This window comes from Mastomys coucha, chromosome X (genome assembly GCF_008632895.1).
Source record: "Mastomys coucha isolate ucsf_1 chromosome X, UCSF_Mcou_1, whole genome shotgun sequence".
Classification (NCBI taxonomy): Eukaryota; Metazoa; Chordata; class Mammalia; order Rodentia; family Muridae; genus Mastomys; species Mastomys coucha.
The window spans coordinates 87783925-87792110 of record NC_045030.1 but is presented as its reverse complement, the minus strand read 5'-3'; the positions used below and the strand labels follow the sequence as shown (position 1 = coordinate 87792110).

Here is an 8186-nt window from a genome sequence, read left to right as displayed (position 1 = left end):
ACATAGTAGAGCATGTGTCCTTATTACATGTTGGAGCATCTTCTGGGTATATGCCCAGGAATGGTATACCTGGGTCCTCGGGTAGTACTATGTCTAATTTCCTGAGGAACCACCAAACTGATTTCCAGAGTGGTTGTACCAGCTTGCAATCTCACCAGCAATGAAGGAGTGTTCCTCTTTCTCTACAAGCTCTCCAGCATCTGCTGTCACCTGAGCTTTTTATTCTATCAATTCTGGCTGGTGTGAGGTGGAATCTTAGGGTTGTTTTGATTTGCATTTCCCTGATGACTAAGGATGTTGAACATTTCTTTAGGTGCTTCTCAGCCATTCTGTATTCAACAGTTGAGAATTCTTTGTTTAGCTCTGTACCCCATTTTTAATAGGGTTATTTGGTTCTCTGGAGCCTAATTTCTTGAGTCCTTTGTATATATTGGATATTAGCCCTCTATCATATAAAGGATTGGTAAAGACCTTTTCCCAATTTTTTGGTTGCAGTTTTGTCCTATTGACAGTGTCTTTTGCCTTACAGAAGCTTTGTAATTTTATGAGGTCCCATTTGTCAGTTCTTCATCTTAGAGCATAAGCTATTGGTGTTCTGTTCAGGAAATTTTCCCCTGTGCCCATGTGCTCGAGGATCTTCCCCACTTTCTTTCCTATTAGTTTCAGTTTAGTGTATCTGGTTTTATGTGGAGGTCCTTGATGCACTTGGACTTAAGCTTTGCACAAGGAGATAGGAATGGATCAATTTGCATTCTTTTATATGCTAACCACCAGTTGAGCCAGCACCATCTGTTGAAAAGCTGTCCTTTTCCACTGGATGGTTTTAGCTCCTTTGTCAAAGATCAAGTGACCATAGTTGTGTGGCTTCATTTCTGGGTCTTCAATTCTATGCCATTGATCTACCTGCCTGTCACTGTATCAATACCAAGCAGTTTTTTTTTTTATCACTATTGCTCTGTAGTATAGCTTAAAGTCCGGGATGGTGACTCCACCAAAGGTTCTTTTATTGTTGAGAATAGTTTTTGCTAACCTGGGTTTTTTGATATTCCAGATGAATTTGCAAATTTCTCTTTCTAAGTCTGTGAAGAATTGAGTTGGAATTTTGATGGAGATTGCATTGAATCTGTAGATTGCTTTCAGCAAGATGGCCAATTTTACTATATTAATCCTGCCAATCCATGAGTATGGGAGATCTTTCCATCTTCTGAGATCTTCTTCAATTTCCTTCTTCAGAGACTTGAAGTTCTTGTCAAACAGATCTTTTACTTGCTTAGTTAGAGTCACACCAAGGTATTTTATATTATTTGTGACTATTGTGAAGGGTGTGTTTCCCTAATTTCTTTCTCAGCCTGCTTATCCTTTGTTTAGAGGAAAGCCACTGATTTGTTTGAGTTAATTTTATATCCAGCTACTTTGCCAAAGTTGTTTATCAGGTTTAGGAGCTCTCTGGTAGAATTTTTGGCGTCACTTAAGTATACTATCATATTATCTGCAAATAGTGATATATTGACTTCTTCCTTTCCAATTTGTATTCCTTTGATCTCCTTTTGTTGTTTAATTGCTCTGGCTAGGACTTCAAGTACAATATTGAATAGGTAGGGAGAGAGTGGGCAGCCTTGAGCTGAAAGAAGTCTAGCCTAATGGTCAGCTTTCCATCTTGATCAGAAAGCTAGATCTCCAGGATGCTAGAAGTAGAAACTGTGAGCTGGGATGTCTCACAGGGAACATTCAGATCCCTCTCCAGGGTATGGATGTGATCTAATTAAATGATTACTGTGCCCCACAGCTAAAGGCCTGGAACTTCCTTAATAGGTTAAGAGTCTATGATCGGGTTCCATACTTCATCTTGGGGATCTGAGGAAGCTCATCACCTAAGATCTAGTGCAAGAAAGGTACCTAGAATACTGGCAGGTTCTCAGTAGTAATCTTCCATGCTATTTGTTACTACAGGATCCAAAAACCTATGCTGATGCCAACATGAAGATGAAGGGCTCTTTGACCAGGATCAATGAAAATAGCTCTAGTATCAGCTCATCTCATTATGATGAAACTTTGATGAAAAAAAAAAAAACAACAACAAAAAAAAAAAAAAAAAAAAGAAAGAAAGAAACTGAAGCAACAGCCAAGCCTGGAAGCAAGGGCAAGGGACATTCTAAGAAAAAGGCCAGCCTTCCTACTCCATAGTGAGATATAAGCCTCCGCTAGGTTATTGAAAAGTTCCATTCATCTTTCTTTTTTTATACTAGAACAAGTTTTTGATAAATCTGGGTACTTTTAAATCATACTATTTTCTTGGTGTCAAAAGATACAATGGAAACTATAGAGCATGTCCTTGCTGCTCTGTTATAAAGTTGAGTGACCCAAAGTTTGGATCAATTTAAAATGTAAACTGGAATATTGTAATCTAACTTTGTGGTAAAGAATTAGATAACATGGAATCAGATTAAGAAACTACTCAGAAGATGGGGAAAAGGAAACTGGACATGAAGTGTTAAGTTGTCAGTTCTTGTTTTGCTGTATTCCATGTCCTCCTACTCTGTATAAAAGAATGCATGAGGAATTACCAGTGAGTCAGGTTTCTCTCCTTTTAGATTCATTTATTTTTATTTTATGTGTATGAGTATTTTGCCTTATGTATGTCTGTGTGCCATGAACATGGATCTCCCTCAGAGGTCAGCAGACAGCATAAGATCCCCTGAACTGCAGTTACAGATGTTTGTGAGACATGGTATGGATACTAGAAACAGAATCATCTTTAAAAACAAGAACTCTTAAAATCTTAGCCATTCCTCCAATCTCCAGATCTCCTTAATGGTCCATGCTTTACACAAACATAAATTATCCATCTTCTCTCAGGAGATGATTAATGAAAAGATACATGCCTTTTCTTCATGGTGCTAGATGGCAGGAGAAGCTCTCATTCTAGATCAGGGTAGTTTCTCTTCTACTTTCTCTAGAAGTATAGAGTAATGTGGTGGTTGCCTGTTGTTACTAAGGAGCTTTATGATAGGATTTTCTGCCTGGGGTTTTTGTTTGTTTCCTAGAATGTCACACATTTTGTGGCATCTTATAGAATGAAATTGAGTAAAATAATTCCAGGTGGACTCGTGGTAATGAATCACTGCAAAAAGCTCACATTTGCTGCAGAAGAGTCCGGGGCTGCAGCGGTGCTGACAGCCGGCAGGACAGGCTTGGAGACCACGCCTCTTGCTGCAGGTCGCCAGGGCTGCTGTGGACAGCTTCTACCTCTTGTACAGGGAAATCGCCTTGTCTTGCAATTGCTACATGGAAGCACTAACCTTGGTGGGAGCCTGGTACACAGCCCGAAAGAGCATCACAGTCGTCTGTGACTTCTACAGCCTGGTCAGGCTGCACTTCATCCCTCGCCTGGGGAGCAGGCCGGACCTGATCAAGCACTATGGAAGATGGGCAGTCGTCAGCGGGGCCACAGATGGCATCGGGAAGGCCTATGCTGAGGAGTTAGCGAACCATGGACTCAACATCATCCTGATCAGCCGGGAAGAGGAGAAGCTGCAGGCCGTGGCCAAGCACATAGCCGACACCTACAAGGTAGAGACACTTGTCCTGGTGGCGGACTTCAGCAGAGGCCGGGAGATTTATGCTCCAATCTGAGAAGCCCTGAGAGACAGAGACATTGGCATCCTGGTGAATGACGTAGGTGCATTCTACCCCTATCCACAGTATTTTGGCCAGGTTCCCGAGGACACGATCTGGGACATTGTGAACATGAACATTGCAGCTTCGAGTCTGATGGTGCACATTGTGCTTCCGGGAATGGTGGAGAGAAAGAAGGGTGCCATCGTCACCGTGTCTTCCGGCTCCTGCTGCAAGCCCACCCCACAACTGGCTGCCTTCTCTGCGTCCAAGGCCTATCTGGACCACTTCAGCAGAGCCCTGCAGTACTGGTATGCCTCAAAAGGGATCTTTGTGCAGAGTCTGATCCCCTTCTACGTGACCAGCAGTGTGACTGCACCTGGCAGCTTCCTGCACAGATGCCCGTGGCTGGCGCCTTCGCCAAAAGTGTATGCCCAGCATGCCGTGTCGACCCTGGGCATTTCAAAAAGGACCACAGGCTACTGGGCCCATTCTATTCAGTTCCTCTTCGCACAGTATATGCCTGAGTGGCTCTGGGTGTGGGGAGCAAACCTCCTCAACCTCTCCTTACGGAAAGAGGCCTTATCCTGCCAAGCCTGAACCTGGAAGCTCAGGAGAAGCTTGGCCAAGCCACAGTCATCTACAGTATTCTGGCACTTGGAAGAACACATCACTTCACCTGTGTATTGCCTCGTACTGAGTACCTAGTGCATTGCCATCCTTCATGAGGCCGAGTTTTAAGTCTGTGAGAAAAACCTCAGGGACCACATGGGTGGCCCAGGGCACATAGCCACGAAGCCTGAGAACAGAACGGGCGCGCTTCCCCAACACTTAAAGCGTGACTGGCTAGCTCCTGTAACTTCTTGTGTTGGTCTTCTTTTCTTTCTTTCTTTTTTTTTTTTTTGAGAAATCACCTGTTTTCCTTTTATAAGTGATTGATTATAGTATTGGCTTTCAAAGTGTTCATCACGATGGGCATGGTGGCTCATGCCTTTAATTCTAGCACTTGGGAGGTTGAGACAGGTGGATCTCTATGAGTCTATCTGGGCTACATAGTGAGTTTCAGGCCAGCCAGAGATATGCAGTTAAACCTATTTTTTTTTAAATTAACATTCATCAGGAAGACAACAGAAAAGTGTTATTTTCAAACTGTGAACTGTGAGTGTAGGTGGTGTTAACAGTAGATGTGTGTCACACCACATAGCTCCATTGGGGGGCGTCTGTTTATATACACTGCCTTTCCCTAAGGTGCCCCCTAGAACCATGCGTGTGATGTGTGTGTGAGCAAAGTTATTGATAAGATTTTACTGTAAACTTTGTCAGGACAAGGTAATGGGGAGCCTTCCCATAGTGAACGCCTGGGTTACTCCTTTTCATGTGGTGAAAGCCTTTCTGACTCTACGTCGTCTCGTGAGCTTGCTGTGTCTGACACTGCTTTCTTTGAGTGGTTTTTTTGTCTTTCCAACTCTGTAGGTGGCTTTCATTCCTAGACTGGGACACATGACATGTTGTCTTTTGATTTCTGAGGTAATTGTTGTGGCTAAGTGGTGATTCCTCTGTGTTCTAATTGACTCCCTTCAGAACTCATCAGAGCTGGCTTTCATACACTTTTCTATGTAGTCCAATTTCACCCCAGGAGCATTGTTGATAAAATCACCATGTGTTTGTAGAATAGTGGTTAAAATATGGGCGACTTTTGTGTGTGGTACAAGGTAGCTGTTGAGGTGATGCTACAAGCTCATTTTTAGCCTGTGTAATGAACGTGTACATTATAGGGAATGCTTTTATTAGCGTGAAGAGTCCTTTTCATAAATCCCACAGTATGGGTGTGCACTGAAACTTCGCGTCTTTAATTGAGTCTTCTAAAACCTGACTCTTGGGAATCGGGAAGTCATGGCAGCTTATGAGAGTGGAGGATGTGGCATTTATCCTTGTGGTGCTGCTACTGGGTCTGGGAAGTGAAAATGAGTGGCAGGCTGGGGCTTGTGTAAAGTTGCTTTAGTGACATCCCATCACCTGTAGGCCCAAGTGCACTTTGTCCAGGGCAACAGATGTGGTATTTTCAGCTGTGACTCGGATCTAGAAGATCAGTGTCTTCATGTCCTCAGTCATGTCTTCAAAACATGTACAGAACGCCATGCTTGGAGACAGAGGAGGAGGAGCATTGGTGGAAACGTCTGTCTTACTGCTGAGAACCTGTGTGGATATATGATAGGCAGCAGCTCGTCCACGTGAGATATCATCACCCATTGTCCCTTAGGGGACGAAGGCAGGAGACCCAGGGGTTCAAAGCCAGCATGGGCTGTATACTGAAACTCTGGTTCAGGAAACAAAAAACAACATCAGAAGACACACTGTCTGTTCTGTATAAGATCCTGTGGTCCGGTATTCAGACTTGTCAGTCAAGTGCGGAGTCCTTGCTCTGTGATGAGAAGGAGTCAGTGTCATCAGTGATGTCCCCTCAGCAGGACTCAGCTAGAACAGGATCGTGTGTGGACTCAGAGCATAGTGATCCGTGGCTGCAGCAGAAGACCCGAACCAGGCACCGTTAGGCTTCCTAGCTTTCATAGGCAGACTCTCTCTGCTGAGTTAGTCCGCCCACTGTAGGCATGGTTGTTATCAAGGAAGGAGGAATTCAGAACCTTTCTAACTCCTGTGAATTGGGAGGTAACAATAAAAGCATCACTGTTTCCCTCAAAAAAATAAATAAAAATAAAAATAAAAGGAAGCTCACATTTATAAATGACACTATCAGATAACTAGATAGGAGAATAGTGCAACCATTGGGGCTGTGCATTCTTTTCAGTACACATATCTTTTCAGTACTACTCAAAAGACACTATCAAAGTAACGTCTAAATGGAGTGGAGTGCTGAGGCTTACGGATATCTTAATTTGCCCAAGTTCATAGGACTAGGAAGTAACAGAAATGAGAAAACAATTGTGGTCTAGATCCCATACTGCTCCACTCCACTGAACTGAGGATACACTGTGGCCTTTGCTTCATCTTTACCTTCAGAACTGCAACAGGAATCTCAACTCTTGTAGAGAAAGAACTTTTACTTCAAGTATTAGATTAGAATCTGTAGTTGATACAGGAAGAGTCTCAACAGAGAAAGACTATACTGTTGTTATATCAATTTTTAAATTTGTGATAAATTCTACTGATAGGTTAGAATGGAGGTAGCTTTATCCTAGAGCAATTGTTGAAATAACATGAAACCTTGCTTCACTCAACAATACTGAAAAGATAAAACTCACCATAGACTTCTGCTTTGATGCTGAAAAAGCATCATTGCAGAAGTGACCTACGACACGAATCTAATTCTGCCAAAAAAATTGACCAATCATCTTGGGGTGGAGCTTGTTTTGTTGGTTGTTTCTTTAAGTATCCTGGGATCACTCTCCCAGATTACAGTTTCTTTTCATCTCACGCTGAACTTAGGACAGAGACCCAGTTTTATAAATGTTTTCAGAGGTGAAATTACTCTGTTTGGCAGGGTTTTAAGATGTATTTAGTCCCAGAGACAGAGTCAAAAGAAAGCCTGTGTGATGAACCAAACTGACAGAACATCAAACTAACCCCCAAATATCTATAGTTGTATCCGCAGTCAAAGGCCTCTCTCAGGCTCAAATAAAGAAAGCTTTCCTTATAGTGAACGCAGATAATTGTGAAGACTACTGGCTGCACAATATAATAAGAATAAAAGTTCAGGTTAAGGGGTCAGCCCTAGAAAGGCACTCACACCACTCCGTAGGGCTCAGGAAACATTTCAGAAGAGTGTCAAACAAACAAATAAATAAATAAAAAGGAAAAGATGGAGGATAAAGGGGGCTACAAAGTAACATCTTCTAAATAAGAAACAGATACCATAAACCCAACACCTGTGCATGCAGTCCCTAGGTCCACAACAGCCAGGTCTTACTAACTGCCAATAATAGAGGAGAAGGGACTCATGGGGTCCTATTATATATTGCTGATCTGTTGGCAACTGATAAACTCCAGGAGGGAAGAAGAATAAGGAGAAGGAGTAGAAGAAGGAAAGAGAGACAGAGAGACAGACTCCTGTTATGTACCCAGTGAGTTCACTGAGCTCCAGTGGTTACTTCCTAAGTCTGTAACCCTTACATAGAAAGCACTGCTGAAACCATGGGACATTAAATGAAATCAAAGTTATAAGGCAGAATGGTGGGGGATGGGTAGGAGCAGGAGGAAAAGGGAATATGGTGAGGAGGGACAAAAATATATGATGTACATCCAAGCAATTGTAAAATAACAAAAACTACTAATAAAATTTAAAACAAAATGCTTGGATTATGAGAACACATGGGAGGGTTGAGAAGACCAACAGCTCCAAACATGAGGCATGTTACAAAGATGTCCACTCGAAAAGAAACTCCCACACAGAATTTTTAGTTTGTACAAAGACGTTTAACACATTCTTTAATGTTAAGAGAGATATCACACCCCCAGAAGCAGCATTCTCATGTCATGTGAGAAAGAATTGCTGGGCTCTGTTAGGAATAAGCTAATAAACCCCACTAACAGCATGCAAGTCCAAGTAGGACAGA

The 8186-nt window shown here is 42.5% G+C and overlaps 1 pseudogene across 1 annotated transcript; it reads left to right on the top strand.

Annotated features, from left to right (window-relative positions):
• The first annotated feature begins 2655 nt into the window (after positions 1-2655).
• LOC116086820 lies at positions 2656-4349 on the top strand (annotated as a pseudogene). The gene is made up of 2 exons (XR_004117161.1): positions 2656-2728; positions 3185-4349. The product of XR_004117161.1 is annotated as an inactive hydroxysteroid dehydrogenase-like protein 1 pseudogene (transcript).
• The last annotated feature ends 3837 nt before the right edge of the window (positions 4350-8186 follow it).